This window comes from Schistocerca cancellata, chromosome 4 (assembly GCF_023864275.1).
Source record: "Schistocerca cancellata isolate TAMUIC-IGC-003103 chromosome 4, iqSchCanc2.1, whole genome shotgun sequence".
NCBI lineage: Eukaryota > Metazoa > Arthropoda > Insecta > Orthoptera > Acrididae > Schistocerca > Schistocerca cancellata.
Window position 1 is genome coordinate 468,433,298 of NC_064629.1, and position 19,933 is coordinate 468,453,230.

The window sequence follows — 19,933 nt, forward strand, 5'->3', positions numbered from 1 at the left end:
TTTTAACATCCTGCTAATCATGGCTGCAAATATGCTCATTTACACTTTTCGCAGTGGAAGGATTTCAGGTTTATGATCATGTCAGAAGCTGTCGGCATCCTAAATATACTAATTTTGTGTTTTCCATTTTTGTTAGATAACCTGAAATCCAAAAAGCTTACCCTCCCCTTCTCTCCCAGTTCCAATGTTACCTTGTCACACTCATTCTTTGTGCTATCTCACAGATCTCTTTTTAAGCATCTATATACAGTAGTATGATATCATCTAAATAGTGACTGTAGTAGTTGAATTTTTTTGCATACAACAAGATTTTGTTCAGAAAACTTATTTTCTAGTTGCTTATGAAAATTTCAACAACAGTACCAGCTGTAATTTCACCCACTGCAAGTCTGTCCTTTTGAAAAGGAAACTTAACATTGAATTTAAAATAATTAAATGAGAGTACAAGACCTAAAATTTCTGTAAGTTCTATTATTTCCCTCTCATTAATCTTCTTACATGCTAACAAGTTTCTTGTTATAATCTCCAGTGTTCATACACTCGGACATTAGTGTATAGATTAACAATATCTAACAAAGCCAATTTGCTCCATCTGGAATTGGTACATTTTTAATATCCCTCACAAATTCATAGCTGTTTTTGACAATGTATCTTCTTTTATGAGTATATGTTGCTTTCAGTCTTTTGTTGCATTCCTGAATAACCTTGTAATTAGGACATGAGGGGCTGTTTAAAATTGGTCTTACTGGTTCCCCTTTCTTACGCAATTTAATTTGTGACCAAAGCATTTGAATAGGTGGATTCATCATTCTTAACTTAGCTTTCTCTTTTTCTCAGTAAAAAGCTACTATTTTCACTTTTTTGCTTATTTCTGGCTGAAATTTACTTACAGAACTTTTCCTGACTTTGACTATGTTATTATCTGAAACAAAATTTCAGTTTTGTAGATGTATTCATTAACATAAAACATTACATCATCATTTACTTTGTCAGCTTTCGCAATTACAGCCCTGTGCATTTCCAATTAACTATTCAGACTTTTAATTGCTACTATATTTTTTTGCATTATTGTGCTGGTAGCGCCTTACTTTGGAAATAATTTTGCCAAATCCATTTGTTCACATTCGTTAAGTTTAGCTATGTCACAAGCAACTTTTACTCCAGCAGCAGTGTTTTTAATTATGCCTGGGTTCAACTTCAGGGTAATATTAAAATGAAGATGCTTATGTGGAAGATTCATCACATAATCTTTCATTTTTATGTTTGTGAGACTGACTGCCCTGTCTGAAAATTTTGTTTAACTTCCTACTTTATGTTTACTATTTTATTACACTTTGTCCACAAACTAAATGTTTTGCTCTTGTATCTCATTGTAATCTTTTTCTCTTCATTGCCTGCCACATTAATAACTATTTTAAAAACATGTGAAAACTGGAATGGTGACAATGATGTACCCATAAGTAACTGAAGTCTGAATGCTTCCTGGTTGCACTTTCCCATATACTTGTATACTTTCCTAATTTCTGCCTTGATCAACAATATTTCACTTTTGTGTTGCACATGTACTGCTACTGATAAGCAGCTAACTTTCATAACATTCTTCATAATCTGTATTTTAATTTTGAGAAACAATTTTACGTTGTTCTTAGCTTGATTTGTCACAGTTTTATCGATTGAAGACATAAGCCTTATGTTTTCAGTTTATGAGTTTGTGCTATTACAACAATGCCCCATTGAGGAAGGACATGACAAGTTTTTAATCCACTCATTTTAGATGCAGTCACACCCACACTCCACTACAATTGCCAACAGCCTGCCTGTCATGGGGTCACACATGATACTTGAGGTACAAGTGTGTGGTTTGAGAGGGCACATGCTGTGCTGCTGTACACATAGGCCTTTGCTGTATAGTTTGTTTAGTTGAGCACAGTTGTATGCACTATCAAGTGTTTTTAATTATTATCATGGCATCCTTTTGTTTTTTGTCAAATTTTGAAAAAAAATGACATTTAAATGTAAACAATGAAATCTTAATTCAATTTTTTCTGAAAAGAAAGAAACAAGTGGGTGAATCAAGCAAAAATGAACCAATATTACCTGCAAACAAAGTCAGTAACTAATCATTGTCAACTCAGTGTTCATCAGGTACATCGTTATGATTATTCTCTATGTACTTAAATGAAATTCATATAAACGCGATTAGTTGAGTTGAGTTTGTTGCTCTGTTGATTGGTGTGGTGTGGGTGGATGTTGACTGCAGTCTAGGCACTTGACCCTCCCTGCCTGCCCTACAAGGGACAACGTGAAGTAATATTTAACTTACCTAATGTAACATAAATTCAGTCACCTGGTTTGTTTGGTTTTTAATTCTTTTTAAACTAGCATTCCTCATGTGCTGACCACAGTCAAGAATTTCATAGTTTTATAGCACGTTATTTACCTACATTTGGTTAATAATCTCTTAAAGGCTACATTACTCATCAATAAGAACAACTCTTACTGTAGAACCAACTTCGAAATTGTGGGGGAAAAAAGTTAGTTGTTTCATACATTTTGGTCAAGTAGATTAGCAGATATGTAACTTTTGAATGGAATTGGTGATTTTTTTCACAATTTTAAAGTTGCTCCCATAATAAAAGAAAATCTGTTTATATTGGCTGATGAGTATTATTTTAACCCCTTAAAGGGTTACTAGTCATTTTGAAATAACCTTGTAGAGTAGTTTTAAAGAGTTTGTTTAGTTGACAATGTGGGGCAAGTCATTTTACATTCACATCACAAATTAACTTGTACATATGGTTACACTCTGAACATTTATCAGTTTTTTGGATAAAAAGAAAGAAAAAAATAATGATATGAGTTAATAATTCCCACCCACAACCTTTTACACATTACAGTAATATGGTGATAGAAATTTTACTACAGAATAAATAGAGTTGTCAAGGAGAAACTTGCTCAGTTTGTTATCAAATTTTACTTTGCTGTCTGTCAGACATTTTACATCACTGGATAAGTAAGCAAACATTTTTTTCACAGCATTGTGCATCCCTTTTGTGCTAAACATAACCTTAATGTGGAGTAATAAGTGTCATTTTTCCTTCAGGTATTGTAATTATGTATTTCAATGTTCCTTTCAAACTGTAGTGGATTATTTCTAACAAACATACTGTGAAGCAGTAGGCAGAATGCCCAGCTTCTTCAACAGATATCTACAAGATGATTGTGGTTGTTCACCATATATTATTCTTATGGTACATTTTTGCACAATGAAGACTTTCATTCTTAAAGATTAGCTACCCCAGAACATTATTCCAAATTACATTATGGGATGAAAATATGCAAAATATGTCAACTTACTAATTTGTCTCTCCCAAAGATTTCCAATGATTCTAAGCACAAATGTGGCTGAACTAAGTTGTTTAGGAGTTACAAAATGTGTTTTTCCCAGTTTAAATTCTCATCAATAAAGACCCCTAAGAATTTTGAAGTTTCCACCCTATTTATTATTTCCTCACCATGTGTTGCACTTACCACTGGTGTAGTACCTCTAGATGTGTAGAACTGAACATGTTGTGTCTTTTTAAAATTGAGAGTGAGACCATTTACAGAAAACCAGTCAGTGATACTCTTACAAATTTTGTTCACCATTTCTTCTGTTTCTGTGTGTAGCTCTGATTGATGACAATACTAGTGTCATCTGGAAAAAGATTTTGCTTGCTGTTGTCACAGAGCCCAAAGCAGAGCTAGTGGAAATGGCTAGTACATACACTACTTGCACTGAAAATCATTTTTGACATTTCTTATGTAACAGAAAAAGTACTCAGTGATGAGTAAAAGTATGAACATCGAATAGAGTCATATCCAGAGCAGACAGATGATAGACAAGAAAGAGACTTCCAATTGGATTGGCTAAAGGAATACTCTTGGCCAGTCTATTGCCAACTACAGAATGGTGCATATGTTTTTCCACCTCTGGCCCTTTTGCAAGCAGTTGTTTGGCTAGGCATTGATTGATGGACTTGTTGGATGTCCTCCTGAGGAATATAGCACCAAATTCTGTCTAACTAGCACGTTCGATTGCCAAAATCCCGAGCTTGTAGGAGGCCCCTGCCTATAATGCTCTAAATATTCTCAATTGGTGGGAGATCCAGCAAACTTGCTGGTCAAGTTAGGGTTTGACAAGCACAAAGACAAGCGGTAGAAACTCTTGCTGTGTGTGGGCAAGCCTTATCTTGCTGAAATGTAAGCCCAGGATGGCTTCCCATGAAGGGCAACAAAAATAGGGTATAGAATATTGTCAATATACTGCTTTGCTGTGGGGTGCCATGATGACAACCAAAAGGGTCCTGCTATGGAACGAAACAGTACCTCAGACCATTACCCCTGGTTGTCGGGCCGTATGGCAGGTGACAGTCAGGTTAGTATCCCATTGCTGACTGGGGTGTCACCAGACACACCTTCATTGATCTTTGGGGCACAATTCAAAGCAGGATTCACCACTGAAGACAGTTCTATTCCAGCTAGTAGGATTCCAGGCAGAATGTGCCCAACAGCACTGCAGGCAGGCTTACTGGTGTACAGAGGTCAATGGTAGTTGGTGCAATGAGCACCATGAGTTAGGCCCCTTTTCTGTTGGCCATCTATTAATGGTCCCTGTAGTCAATGAAGCACCAGATGCATGTTGGATTGATGATAATGTTCAATTTGGGACTCTGAGTGCCTCTCTGATGATTGCTCTACCCTCACTTTCTGTCATCTCTCTAGGTCGATCACTTACTTCTTGACACTGTATTTGGCCATGGTTCACCAATCAAATAGTGGTATTGTTCCTATTCAAATGTTGAGCAGTTTGCTGATTACTCCAAATAGCTTCTTTCAGCCCAACTACACATTCTCTCTCAAATGCTGACAGCTGCGTTTGTTGTTCACGCACCCGTGTGCTAGGTATAGCTACTGTCCAAGTGAGTGCATGGAATGAAATTTGAAAAGACTTTATGTCCTGATATCAACGTGTCTGCTGTTTACTATCCTTGCCAGCTGTGCAGTGAATTATTTCTGCAGCATAACACATTCACTCTTCAGACAACAAAGTTTACAGTTTTGCATGTTCTGTCAATAACTGTATCAATATCAATTTCTGAGCAATTTGCATAGCTCCTTCATGAATTTGCCTAACTCCTTCATGATGCATAGTCTTTTGTCTTAGAGCATATAAAAAGGAACTATAAGTCTTCAGAAACCATTCTGCTAACAATTACCACAATATGGTAGTGTTAAAAAGTATACATTTCAAAAGTTCATATGAAAATCCTGGAAAGGCATTCAATATTGCACTCAAAACTGAGAAACTGAAGATGATTAAATTAAATAGAGAGCTGCTGATTCCTATAGCAAAGACGAACATGCTATGTGGTCAAGAAAGTATACCGTTAAGATGCCACCAAGATGATGGTACATTAAGTGAAAAAAATGGCCAAGGAAAATATTGAGCAATTTTGAAATTTTGCATTGACTCAGATGATTCATCTCTCGAAAATCATTTAGACACAGTGCTGAAAAATGCTACATATCTGAGCAAAACTACTCACAATTAGATGATTGGTTGTTACCATTCTGTCATAATGAGAAAAGTTCCTAACAAAGTCAAAGAAGAAAAATATTTACTGTCCTTGGTGACAAAACAACCAATGCCAGTGGTACAGAAGAATTCAGTGTATGTATCAGGTATTTGGATATACAAAATAGCACAGTACACGGAGATTTAATATGATTTCTGCATAACTGACTTCAATGCTGCTACATGAAGTGAACAAATCATTAAATAAAGTCAGCCTGCAAGTTGAAAATTTGAGATGCCAAGGTTATGATGGAGGTGCCAACATATCTGGAAAGTTTAATGGCATACAATCTACATCTACATCCATACTAAGGAAGCCACCTAATGGTGTGGCGGAGGGTACCTTGAGTACCTCTATCGGTTCTCCCTTCTATTCCAGTTTCGTATTGTTCATGGAAATAAGGATTGTCGGTATGCCTCTGTGTGGGCTCTAATCTCTCTGATTTTATCCTCATGGTCTCTTCACGAGATATACATAGGAGGGAGCAAAATACTGCTTGACTCCTCAGTGAAGGTATGTTCTCGAAACTTCAACAAAAGCCCATACCGAGCTACTGAGCGTCTCTCCTGCAGAGTCTTCCACTGGAGTTTATCAATCATCTCCATAACGCTTTTGCAATTACTAAATGATCCTGTAACGAAGCGCGCTGCTCTCCATTGGATCTTCTCTATCTCTTCCATCAACCCCATCTGGTATGAATCCCACACTGCTGAGCAGCATTCAAGCAGTGGGCAAACAAGCGTACTGTAACCTACTTCCTTTGTTTTTGGATTGCATTTCCTTAGGATTCTTCCAATGAATCTCAGTTTGGGCATCTGCTTTACCGACGATCAACTTTATATGATCATTCCTTTTTAAATCACTCCTAATGCGAACTCCCAGATAATTTATGGAATTAACTGCTTCCAGTTGCTGACCTGCTATATTGTAGCTAAATGGTAAGGGATCTTTCTTTCTATGTATTCGCAGGACATTACACTTGTCTACATTGACATTCAATTGCCATTCCCTACACCATGCATCAATTCGCTGCAGATCCTCCTGCATTTCAGAACAATTTTCCATTGTTACAACCTCTTGATATACCTCAGCATCAACTGCAAAAAGCCTCAGTGAACTTCCGATGTCATCCACAAGGTCATTTATGTATATTGTGAATAGCAACGGTCCTATGACACTACCCTGTGGCACACCTGAAATCACTCTTACTTTGGAAGACTTCTCTCCATTGAGAATGACATGCTGCATTCTGTTATCTAGGAACTCTTCAATCCAATCACACAATTGATCTGATAGTTAATATGCTCTTACTTTTTTCATTAAATGACTGTGGGGAACTGTATTGAATGCCTTGCATAAGTAAAGAAACACGGCATCTACCTGGGAACCCGTGTCTATGGCCCTCTGAGTCTCTTGGACGAATAGCGTGAGCTGGGTTTCACACTATCGTCTTTTTCGAAACCTATGCTGATTCCTACAGAGTAGATTTCTAGTCTCCAGAAAAGTCATTATATTCGAACATAATTCTACAACTGATAGACGTTAGAGATATAGGTCTATAGTTCTGCACATCTGTTCGACGTACCTTCTTGAAAATGGGGATGATCTGTGCCCTTTTCCAATCCTTTGGAACGCTACGCTCTTCTAGAGACCTACAGTACACCGCTGCAAGAAGGGGGGCACGTTCCTTCGCGTACTCTATGTAATATCGAACTGGTATCCCATCAGGTCCAGCGGCCTTTCCTCTTTCGAGCAGTTTTAATTGTTTCTCTATCCCTCTGTCGTCTATTTCGATATCTACCATTTTGTCATCTGTGCGACAATCTAGAGAAGGAACTACAGTGCAGTCTTCCACTGTGAAACAGCTTTGGAAAAAGACATTTAGTATTTTGGCCTTTAGTCTGTCATCCTCTGTTTCAGTACCATTTTGGTCACAGAGTGCCTGGACATTTTGTTTTGATCCACCTACCGCTTTGACATAAGATCAAAATTTCTTAGGATTTTCTGCCAAGTCAGTACATAGAACTTAACTTTCGAATAATGCAGCCTGAATCACTATCAATAGGCCTGCAGCTTGCCTGGTGTTCATAGTATGATGGGAGTTGTAAGTAATGTTACCAATTTTGTGTGTGAGTCAGCAAATAGGTTGGAACTTATAAAGCGAACTAGTCTTGAAAAACATCCTGAGGCAACGAAAGCTACAAAGTCTTAGTGATACACATGCTAGCTTGAAAGGGCTGATGTGCTCCTTCAATTGCTTTGGAACAGCTGAGATGTTTTTTGAGAGCATAGCACTCTTCAGTTCAAGACCTGTTCACCCTTATACTAAGCCCCATCGTAAAAACAGACAATCTGAACTCGATAGTGGCAGCTACACATGTTTACAGCAGCAACTTGCCTCATCCTATCTCATTATTGGGAGAAACAGCTCTTTGGAAGGAGCTATGGAGAGACAGGGAACACCTTCCCCAAGCAGCAGCAGCAGAGGTGCATCAAGAGACAAATGAGTTTACCCCAAACATAAAAATTCTTGCTACATTACCACTTAAACTAATGTAATTGTACCTTTGTGTGACAACGAGTAAATACAGGTTGAATGGTTTGGCTACCATGTATAATCACCAAGATATATCTGGCAGCCGAGAACTTGTAGAAGTCATTGAAGAATTTGCAAAAAGTTATCTGAGGAAACTTGCTATGCATTCAATGAGCAAAACAAAATTTTGTGTGCTTTTTTGGTGTTTATGTTGATAAAGCCTATATTTTCTCAGTTTTGAGGTTTCTTAATTATCTTGGCAATGCCTGTGTTAACTTGACACCTGGGTATTAGGTCATCTTTTGAAGAACTGATGATGAGGAGGAACATTCAACTGATGCAGCATTATGAACAAGCTGAAAAGTTGAAAAAAATCATTGTACAAATGGCACACGATTTTCAATGGGGCCCCTGTTTGTACTGAGTTTACTTGCAGCTTTAGAGTGCTTAATGTCAGGAGAAGCAAAAAAATTTCAAGAAGTTAGACTCCCCAACCAAAGGGTTTTTCTCATATCTGAGGCATGGGCCAGAAATGGAAAACCAGTGAAATAGAAAGGTTGGACTTTTGTTGCTTATTCATTAGCACTTAATGAAGGCACCAATATAACAGACTACATGCAGCTTGCAATATTTGTGTAGGATTTTGACTCAGAATTACAGGATTTTGAGGTGCTGTTGGATGTCATACCTACACTTTACACAACCACAGTTCATGATATTTTTGAGGTGGTGTGTGAATCTGTTGAAAACATGTGTTTGCCATGGGACAGGTTCTGGTCTGTGGTAACAGATAAAGCACCACAAATGATTGGGAAACAGCAAGGTTTGGTGTCTCACATGAAAGAAAAAATCGGGACCAACTTGCGAAAAAACATATCACATATACACTGTTTCATCCACCAGGAGGTCCTTTTCACAGAAAATGTGCAAATTTTGTAAGGCACCATGGAGTCAAGCACTGCCAAACCAAGGTATTGTTGCAAGATCTGGAAGCAGTATATGGTGACATACCATAACTCAGCACTGAAAAGCATTCTGTGTCTTCCTCCAAGTACCTGTATTTTGAGTCTTGTACTCAAAAATAAATGTCTTCTTTCACAAACGTAATAAAATATTAGTATGTTTCACTTTGACTGAACACATCCTGTTACAATACATTTGCTTGGTCATGGTCTCCTCACTACCTGGTTTGATATATACACTATGCTGATAGTCAAATTCCACCTATTTTCCCATCACTGCCCATATGCAACAGGCTCTGTAACTGCCACATGTGAGCAATTTGCACACCCCTGCCCAGCTGTGCCTGTGGGCACCAAGCTACTTGCAGGCAAGCACATTGGTATAGCTGTCTTAAAGTCTGTAAATGAGTCTGCAATCATGTTTGGCACTTTATTTATAAATAGGCTCTGTAACTGCCACATGTGAGCAGTTTGTACACCCCTGCCCAGCTGTGCCTGTGGGCACCAAGCTACTTGCAGGCAAGCACATTGGTATAGCTGTCTTAAAGTCTGTAAATGAGTCTGCAATCATGTTTGGCACTTTATTTATAAATGCCTGTCTTGAATGCATATTACACTTTCGCGGGATACCTCCTAATATAATGTCGGGCCTCCTTTTGCCTGATGTACTGCAGCAACTCAAAGTGGCATGGACTCAACAAGTTGTTGGAAGCCCCTGCAGAAATACTGAGCCATGCTGCCTTTGCAGCCATCCATATTTATGAAAGTGTTCCTCATGCAGGATGTTGTGCACGAAATGGATTCTCAGTTATGTCCCATAATTTTTCAATGGGATTCATGTCAGGCAATCTGGGTGGCCCAATCATTTGCTCCAATTTTCTAAAATGTTCACCAAACCAGTTGCAAACGACTGTGGCCTGGTAACATGACATTGTCGTTTGGGAACATGAGGTCCATGAATGGCTGCAGATGGTCTCCAAGTAGCCATAAACAAACATTTTCAATCAATTATTGGTTAATTTGGACCAGAGGACCCAGTACATTCCATTTAAACCCAGCCCACACCATTACAGAGCCACCACCAGTGCCTTTTTGACAACTTGGGTCCGTGGCTTTGTGGGGTCTGCACCGCAATGGAACCCTGCCATCAGCTCTTACAAACTGAAATCTGGACTCATCTGATCAGTCCACAGCTTTCCAGTCATCTAGCATCCAACCGATATAGTCACAAGCCCAGGAGAAGTGCTGCAGGCAATGTCATGCTGTTAGCAAAAGCACTCAAATCCATTGTCTACTGCCATGGCCCATTAACACCAAATTTTACTGCACTGTGCTAATGGATATGTTCATTGTATATCCCACATTGACTTCTGTGGTAATTTCTTGCAGTGTTGCTTGTCTGATAACTCCACACAAACACTGTTGCTTTCAGTTGTTAAATGAACATCATCAGCCACTGTATTGTCCATGGCAAGAGGTAATGCCTGAAATTTGGTATTCTCATCACACTCTTGACACTGTGGCTCTTAGAATATTGAATTCCTTAATGATTTCCAAAATGAAATGTCCCATGTGTCTAGCTCCAATTACAATCTGAACTCAAAGTCTGTTAATTCCCATGGTGCAGCCATAATCTCGTTGGAAACCTTTTCACATGAATTACCAGAGTACAGATGATAGCTACACAAATGTACTGCCCTTTTATGCCTTGTGTACACTATACTACCACCATCTATATATGTGCTTATCAGTATCTGTTAGTTTTGTCACCTCAGTGTGCTATATAACTCACAAAGACCAGTTTCAGCTTACTGCCATCATCAGATCTGTTACAGACCATTTAGTTGAAATTTTCATAAATAAACTAGACAATAAGAGTTCTGTACAAAATCCTGTCGTATGCATAAAATATTTACTAGAAATCCATGAGGAATGAGTGCAATGGAGGAAAAAAATTAAGTTTATATTGGAATTGGTGGAAGAGAGGAGCATAAGTTTTTTGGATCTCAGATTAACTAAAAAAGATGGAAGACACAAAATTAGCATATTTAGGAAGCCAACAGCTAATGACTTGATCATAAATGCGAAGTCCTGTTACCCTAAAAAGTATACAAGGACACTTTTGCAGCCATGATTAACAGAATGTTAAAACTGTCACTCAACTGAAATGACAAATCAGAAGCACTGTATGTTATTAAACAAGTGACCTGAGTGAATGGAAGTAGGGCCTGTGATGTTAAAACCTTATATAACAAACTTAAGTGAAGAATACATGACAAGAAGATAGTAGGTCAAGATGACAAAAGGTTTTTGACATGACAAAAGTGCACATTCTATAGAGCTGTGCAAGTTTTCAGAAAAACTAAGTTAAAATTGGATTTCAGACAAAAGGTGACAAGTGACTCTAGGATAAGCCACAAAGTTGGCAACAACAATAATAAATATTTGGAATCTGGGGTCTACAAGAACAACTGCCAGGACTGTAAAATGTTTTATGTTTGTCAGATGTGGAGGAATTCCTGAGTATACATGTACAGTCACATTCCATACACATTTGGACAAGTAAAAACATGTGGCAGAAAACATGCAGGATAATTTTGAAGCATTGCACACAGTACTGAAAGGATATCCCAACATTGTGGTAATTAGAGATGGAGCACAACCTTGGATTATGGAAGGCTGGGGAAGGAAGTCATCCCAGCATTTTCCTGAAGCAATAAAGGGAAATCATGGAAAATGTAAATCAGGATGGCTGGACAGGGATTGGAACCCTCATCCTCCCAAGTGTGCTAACTACTGCACCATTTCATTTGGTGCTTGCCATAGGATTGCAAACCTCCTGAGGCAGAATCACCACAGGAAAACAAAAAGTTCCAGAGTGAGGCCGCAAGGTGCCACCTCCTGGACAGTTCTCTGAATATTCTAGTCCCACTGAGACTTTTAGTTAAACAATTACTGTTTCATTTAACCACCATTCACACCATTTCATGTCTTATTTACTTTGTCATGCTATAAGGTTTTCTATTAGTAAACTGTGTACAACTTTTAACACCTTAGATGGATGGATGTATTAACAGACTGCTGCACAGTTTGGACACAGTGTATTGATGGTGTGTCACTACTTTCAGCAATGGTCAATAGAACATTCCCACACCCATAGACCAGGTTCTGGATATTGTCGTAGTATAGACGCATGTCAAGATAGACACATTGTGTGAGCAGTGATGGCTGGCTGAACATCATCCAGGGAAGAAATCTGGGACATGCTGCACTTTGTGTAAACTGTCTGTTTGAAGCAGGACTAAGATCACATGTTCCTCTGGCCAGGCTACTATTGGTATCACAACAACTTCAACCACAATTACTCTGGTGTCATGAAAGAGTTGACTGAAGAATGGAATGCTGCTATGCTGTCTTGTGTGATGAGGGTAGGTTCTATCAGTATTCAAGTGATCGATGTACGCATGTATGGCATAGACCTGGCAAGCGGCCTATTCTGGAGTGTATTTGCCCACAATAAACAGGTCCCATCCCTGATTTCATAGTGTGGGGGTCCCATGAATTACATCTCACAGTCCCATTTGGTGTTTCTTCACGGCAGAGTAACCAGTCCTCATTACATTACACTGGTTGTTATTCACCTGCTACTGCAATTTATTCAACATTAAGGTGATGTGCTTTTCAGGAGGACAATGCAGGTGTGTGTATGGCTGCTGTGATGTAACATACTCTTCATAGTGTACAACAACTGTTGTGGCAAGATCACTACATCTCTTGCCAATTAAATATGTATGGGACATGGTGAAGGGGAAACTTACTAAGAACCATTGTCAAACAGCAACAAAAGGTGCAAGATGCTCAGGACAATCTATTGCAGGATGCCATGTGACACCTTTATGATCATTTGCATGCAAGGATACACACATGCCTTGCTGCCAGAGGGGGGGGGGGGGGGGAGGGAGGGGGGATACACTGTGATATGATGCGGCTGTTGGGGTACCCTACACTGTGAGATGTGTGTTTCATTTGGTCTGAATTTGTTATCATATACTCATACAATCATGAACTACCAGCCACATCACTTGTCAGTAAAATGACCTTGTCTTTCAGGGTTTTGCATTTTTTTTTTCCAGCAGTGTATATAGTAATACGTGATCAAGATGGCCATTTCTGAATAAAGTGCGAAACATAACAGCAGACTCATTTACATACCTGTGTCTTCAGGCAGGACAGTAGTACAGGAGCAGCAGTAGCAGAACCTGTTACAATCATAATGGAGGCCACCCTGGATAAGGACAGTTGTGTAACAAGAATTTCTTTACATTTGTCCTAGGCATTCAGCACAATGGATCATGAAATATTTTTCCACAAATTATAGACACTGGGAATAAGAGGAGTAGCAAATAATTGGTATCAAAAATTTAGGAACACTGATTCTGTCTGTAAACAGGAAAGTACTGATAGATCAAGACTGTCAGATGCAACTGTGGAGCGTGTGAGGGAAAGTTTCACATGTATTCCAAAGAAATATACAGTCAACACAAGCCATGAACTGGGAACATCACAGCAAACTGTGTGGAAGATTTTACAGTGGTGGTTACATTTCAAACTGTACCATCTGCAGCTTGTGCAACAATTAAAGCTGGAAGATAATCGCCAGCACATTCAATTTCGCATCACATTGCAGGACACTTTTGAGAATGGGAATTTTACCTCCAAACTGATGTTCAGCAATCAAGCGCCCTTCCATTTATCTGGAAAGGTTAATTGCCACAATGTGAGAGTGTGGAACACTGAAAATCCTTGTGGCACACAGACAAGATTCACCAAAAATTAATGTTTTTTGTGCAGTGTCACAGATAAAGTTGTATGGGGTGTTTTTCTTTGGTGAGGAGACTGCGATGGCCACCTCTTACCTTGATATGTTGCTTTTGTGGTTGTTTCCACAACTGACCGCTGAGTCCAAAAATGCCAAATTCCAACAAGATGGAGAACCTCCTCAATACAGCATTGATTTTGTCGTTATGTAAAAAACAGACTTCTGCATCACTTGATTGGGCATAGTGTTGCAGATCATGTGGCCACATTCCCTTGGCTCCTAGGTTGTCTGTGACTTTTTCCTTTGGGAATATAGGAAGGACTGTTTAATACCCCTACTGCCAAGAACACTGTAACAGCTCAGAAAACACCTCACTTTCCCTGTAATGACCATTGATAGGATGTTACTACATAAGGTATGAGACAAACTTGAGTATGACTTGGACGTGTGTCACGAGACTTAAGCAGCAGCCACAGAACATTTGCAGAGTCCAAAATGCAAACTTGCTGAGTTTGCAGTTCTGTTCATGTATAAATCATGTTTGTATATGTAATTTTGGAAAAAATAGAGTTTTGCAAACGAATTAATCATTTACAATAGCTCTGCATATACCTGATGGAAACCACATCATTTAGATGATCAATGGTTGATACATAATTGTGAATATGAATGTAAATTGATAATTTATTGCTGCAGAAACTTGATAGTGTTGATATCAGAGGTGGACCTAATGACTGGCTAAGATCATACTTTATTGGCCGCAAGCAAGTGGTATAAATACTATTTCATGAATATAATAAATTAACTAGTCACTACTCTGATTGCAAAGGAGTAGTAATGTATGGTGTACTGCAAGGGTCAGTATTGGGGCCCCATTATTTTATTTACCGGTATGTAAATGATTTGCCATAAAATATAGACTGTGACAACACTATTTAGTTTACAAATTACACCAGCATCTTAATCAGTGGTAAGCCAACAGAGCTGCTTCAGAAAACACTATCAGAGACAATGAGTAGTGTAGCAAACAGGTTCAGACATTTTTCTTCTATCAAAAGACTAAACCTTGTCTCTGCAGCCACAGCTTCCTCTTTTCAGCAGTCCTCTCCATCTCTGTATATGAAGACCATCTCATCTCACTGGTCATATTTTTTTAATATAGGGTGTTCTCTGTTGTCCACTCATTTTCTTCCCAATAATCTCACCTTCAGAAATGTTTTGTAAAATGATATCATGTCTAATTAAATATCTAATGAATTTTGGTTTGAGATTGCCAACAATTTTGAGTAGTTTGTTCTTCTCTCCTATTTCTTGTCAAACAAACTCATCTGTTTTCTGGTAATTCAGGGGCGGGCAAATGCTGCTCGCGGCTCATGAGCACACAGCGCTGCACGTGTGCTGCTCGTGTGCTATCGTCGAGCGGGGCAGTGGCGACAGCCGGCAGGTTGCGGTAGTGTAGTACAGGCATTTTTTCTGAGTGCAAAAATGTGAAAATTTGAAATGTTTAATATCTGGCAGTATTCTTGCTGGTCAGTAGAAGTTTAGTATTGAACACCATTATAATAAATTTCACAAGGACGAGTACAATTTATTGTCGGATTCTGAGCAGATGGGGAAACTGACTGAGGTTAAGAAGAGCGATCTGACGATACTAGATGAATCTGACGTAGGGCTTACACATAGACAGTTTCACACATATTTATCTGAAATTGGGGAAGAGTATGGTGACATACCATACCACAGTCAAGGCTGCTGGCTTAGCCGTGGTAATGTAGTGAAAAGATTTTTTGAGCTGAGAATACCAATAAATCAGTTTTTAAAGGACAAAGGAAGTTACGACCCCAAGTTAGAAGATCCAGAGTGGGTTGCCGACCTTGCATTTTTAGTGGACATTACCGGACACATGAATGCATTGAACACAAGTTTGCAAGGAGACAATCAGCTAATCTGTGAAATGGCTGAAAACGTGCAAGATTTCACTAGCAAGCTTGAGCTGTGGGAACGACAGCTCTCGTCAGGGAATGCAGTGCATTTCCCTACTCTGTCTACTGTGCGAGAACAGAATTGCGAAAAATATGTTTCTGTACTTAATGCAATGAAAGAGGAATTTCTCAAGCAATTTGGGGATATATCATGTTTATCCCAAGCTTTTGAATGGTTCTCAAGACCATTTGCTGTTTCTGTAGATGATATTCATCCCAATTTGCAAATGGAATTAATAGATCTACAGTGTAATTTTCGTCTGACAAAGGCAAGTTCCTTTTTGGTAAGACGTGTAATAGACTTTCATGATGACTTTCCACAGCAAGAGTTTCCTCATCTCCATTGTGAAGCCACGAAGATAAAGTCAATGTTTGGCTCAACATACATTTGTGGGAGATTTTTTTCTGGTATGAAAATTAACAAGTCTCGGTTAAGAGCAAACATCAGTGATGAAAATTTACGTAACTGTTTGCATTTGTCTGTATGTATAAATTTTGTTCCAGACATTAAACGTATTGTAAACTCCACCTGTGATAATTAAATAAAACGTATCGTAGGTAATAGGTACTCTTTCAAACCATGATTTCTTTCAAGCACTCATACTAACCCTATTCCTTCATTCAATAAAGCAAGCTAGGAAACAAAACACATTACAGAGGAAGGAGCAGAGAGAGGGTATGGCTGGGAGGGAAGGGGAGAGAAGCGGGTGGCCAGCTTGCCCCTGTGTGCACTAAGAATGCCCGTTAACTGCACATGAGCAAGTGCACCGCACACGTGCAGGATTCCTACCCGCCCCTGTTGTAATTCCCTCCAGAACTACATTTCCATAACTTCAAGGTGAGCTTCCTCCTGCTTTGCCAACACTGACGTCTCACTTTCATATGTCAACACACCATACAAAGTTCCTTATTTATCTTTTCTTAGAGGGGAAACTGATGAGCTTGTTTGCAGAAGGTATTTGTATATTTATTGATGCACTCAATCATTCAATGTACAGAAGTGTACAACATGATATGGGACAATTCAAACAAATGGTATGAGAACATATATAGAAATAGCACTATTTCTTATGGTGTACTTCTCACAGAAGATATATTACATATGCATTCATAATAATACCAGAATAAGTTCAAATAATAATGCCAACCGTTAAACAGCAAAAGTTCATAATGGACAATAGGTTATTTCTAATGAAACAGTTTTATTTTGAAACGTAATAAAAATATATAATTTAATTTATGATATATCCCCTCCAAGAAAGTGTTGTATGCCATAAAAACAATGTTTTGTTAGAATACTTTCTACTTCTTCTGGGAGATGGCTGTAGAGTTTGATTCCCATACATTTAACACTACTGCTATACAGTGTAGTAGAATGGGGAACCAGTCTTAACAATTTTGTTGACTTTGAGTCATGATGGTGACTGTCCAGATTCCAGTGCAATCTACTGACGTTTTGTTTAATAAATCAGAGAAGTTCAAATATATATTGGATAGGGAGGGACAGTATGTTTAATTTTTTAAAGAGTGGTTCACATGTTTCTCTTTGCTTTTTGTACAGGATTATTCTGATTTTTTTCCCTTTATTCAGTATTATGACCCCAAAAAATAATTTCGCAACATAGTACTGAATGGAGAGCATAAAACATGCATGTCAATGTTCTGGCATTTAGCTTGTCCCTCACTGAGTGGAGCATAAAACCTCTTCTTATTTTTGAAAGCACCCTTGGCCAGAGCTGTTCTTCTTTTGATTTCTTTACACCTCTATTGTATTCTTCTACATTGCTACTGAGACAGCAAAATTCAATTAGTTCCTCAAGTTGCTCTCTGCTATTTCTTAAGTCAGTCTCACCTCCATCTCCTTTCTTGTCTAGAACCATGACTCTTGTCTTGTTGTATTTATTTTTAATTTCAGTACTGTTGTCTGTTTATTTAAGACCCTAAGAATTTACATTAGTTCCTTCTCTGAGTCAGCCACTATTGTTATGTCATGAGCAAATCTGGTGCAGCTAAATGCATACCAAAATTTTGAGTCCAGTCATTTCTTCTTTCATTGTTGTCATTGCCCCATCTATGAACACATTAAATAAATCAGGTGATAGATAGTACCTCTGTCTCTCTGCCCTTCAGATTATTACTTCTTTCTTGGCATCATTTGTGTCAAATTGAGTACTTTGACTTTTGTTTATACTCAAAATTAGTGCCTGTCCCTGCAGTCAAGTCCCACTTTTGCACATTGCTTTAATTAACAGGTTCAAATTAACAGCATTTTCTATCAAGGAATAAAATTGTATGATAAATTGTGCAAGCAGATGAAAAAGATTAATTTAATGCTTCTGTTTAAAAAGGCAGCTAAAAAATGCTTCATAGGTAATACGTACCATACAGTCAAAGATTACTCAGAGGTCCAAGAGTGGTTTTTAATCGCAAAACGGGATAACTGCAACACCTTGTCACATTACAATGCTTTTACAAGAAAATCATGTGCCAAGATCTATAGTGCATGATAGTAATCTCTCGTCATTCTCCTGCGTTCAACATCTCACTCATCGTGGGGGGACACTCAGTTTTTTTGGTGGACTGGGACGACATGAAGATGTGCATGAGACATAATGGTATGTTTATGGGCCTGGGGTCAGTTTTCCAAAATAAACTGGAGTTGGTACGCAGGGCATAAAAGCATGTTAATGGTTCAGGAGTCACCAGTAGCACCTTTCATGTGTAGAGCACTGAAGAGTATTATTATATTTATAACATAAAGTTATCTGGAGCAAATTGTCTGTATCTCAAAGTACATTGTACTGTAGGGACTGACCAAATGAAGCATTGCAACTGTTCATAGTCCTGAAGGCACCAGTGGGTGTCCTTAGGGTGTGCAGTGACAGTGTAGAGTGATGCAAAAAAACAGCGCAAAACAACTTATCTTGTGCAAGTTGTGTATGAACAAAGGAACATTGTGCAATAGGGTCAACTGGACAAGGCAGTGCAGATTTTCAGGCACTGATCTCATATTTAGGAGGCTTGGAATTTCTTCTCTGACTGGCCATCCTAATTTAGCTTTTTCCATGTTTTTCCTAAATCATTTCAGACAAATGTTGGGATGGTTCCTTCATCAAGACTGTGGCCTACAATCTGTCCTATTCTCACAAAGCATATTCATATATTCTATGTGTGCATAAATTTTTTGAGCTATTTAGTTTGATTGTATTTTGATGACAAATCTTATATCATTGTGATGATCCATTGATCATAAATAAATGAAATAAGATACTGACCTTATATTTGTAAGGAAAGAGTTTGCTCTGCCTGGCCATCCTGATTTAGGTTTCCTGTAGTTTCCCTAAATCATTTCCTTCATAAAGGCCACAACTGACCACCTGTCCTATCCTCAAACAAGTGTACTTGTATATTCAGTGAGTGTGTATATTTCTGAGCTATGAGGGTCGTCCACAAAGTAAGCTCCATTTCTAATTCTATCCGCAGCAGCACTATGATTGCAGTTCCGAGCATGCGCAGTAGTTACTCTGACTCAAGGAGAAGACGTGTACACCATTTTCAGATCGCTGCTGCTGACATGTGCTTTGTAGTGCTTCTTTATAATGTCAGCCGTAATTGAAAATGCCACCGTGTGTGAAATCAGATCTGTGATTCATTTTCTAAATGCAAAGAAACTAAAACCAATGGAAATTCTTTGGCAAATCTGCAAGGTTTTTGGACAAAATGCTAAGAGTGATTCAATGGTTAGAAGATGGCTCAGACTGTTCAATGAAGGACGTGATCAAGCGCACAATGGAGAACGAAGTGGACACCCATCTGTGGCCTATCTTGACACCTTGGAAAGTCATGTGCACCATTTTTTGGGACAGAAAAGGCATTTTGCTGATTGATTTCTTACCACAAGACCAAACAATCAATGCACATGGTTACTGCGAAAGCATTAAGAAATTGCACTTCGCTATACAGAACAAGGACCGAGGATTACTGTCAAAATGTGTTGTTTTTTTCTGCAATAATGT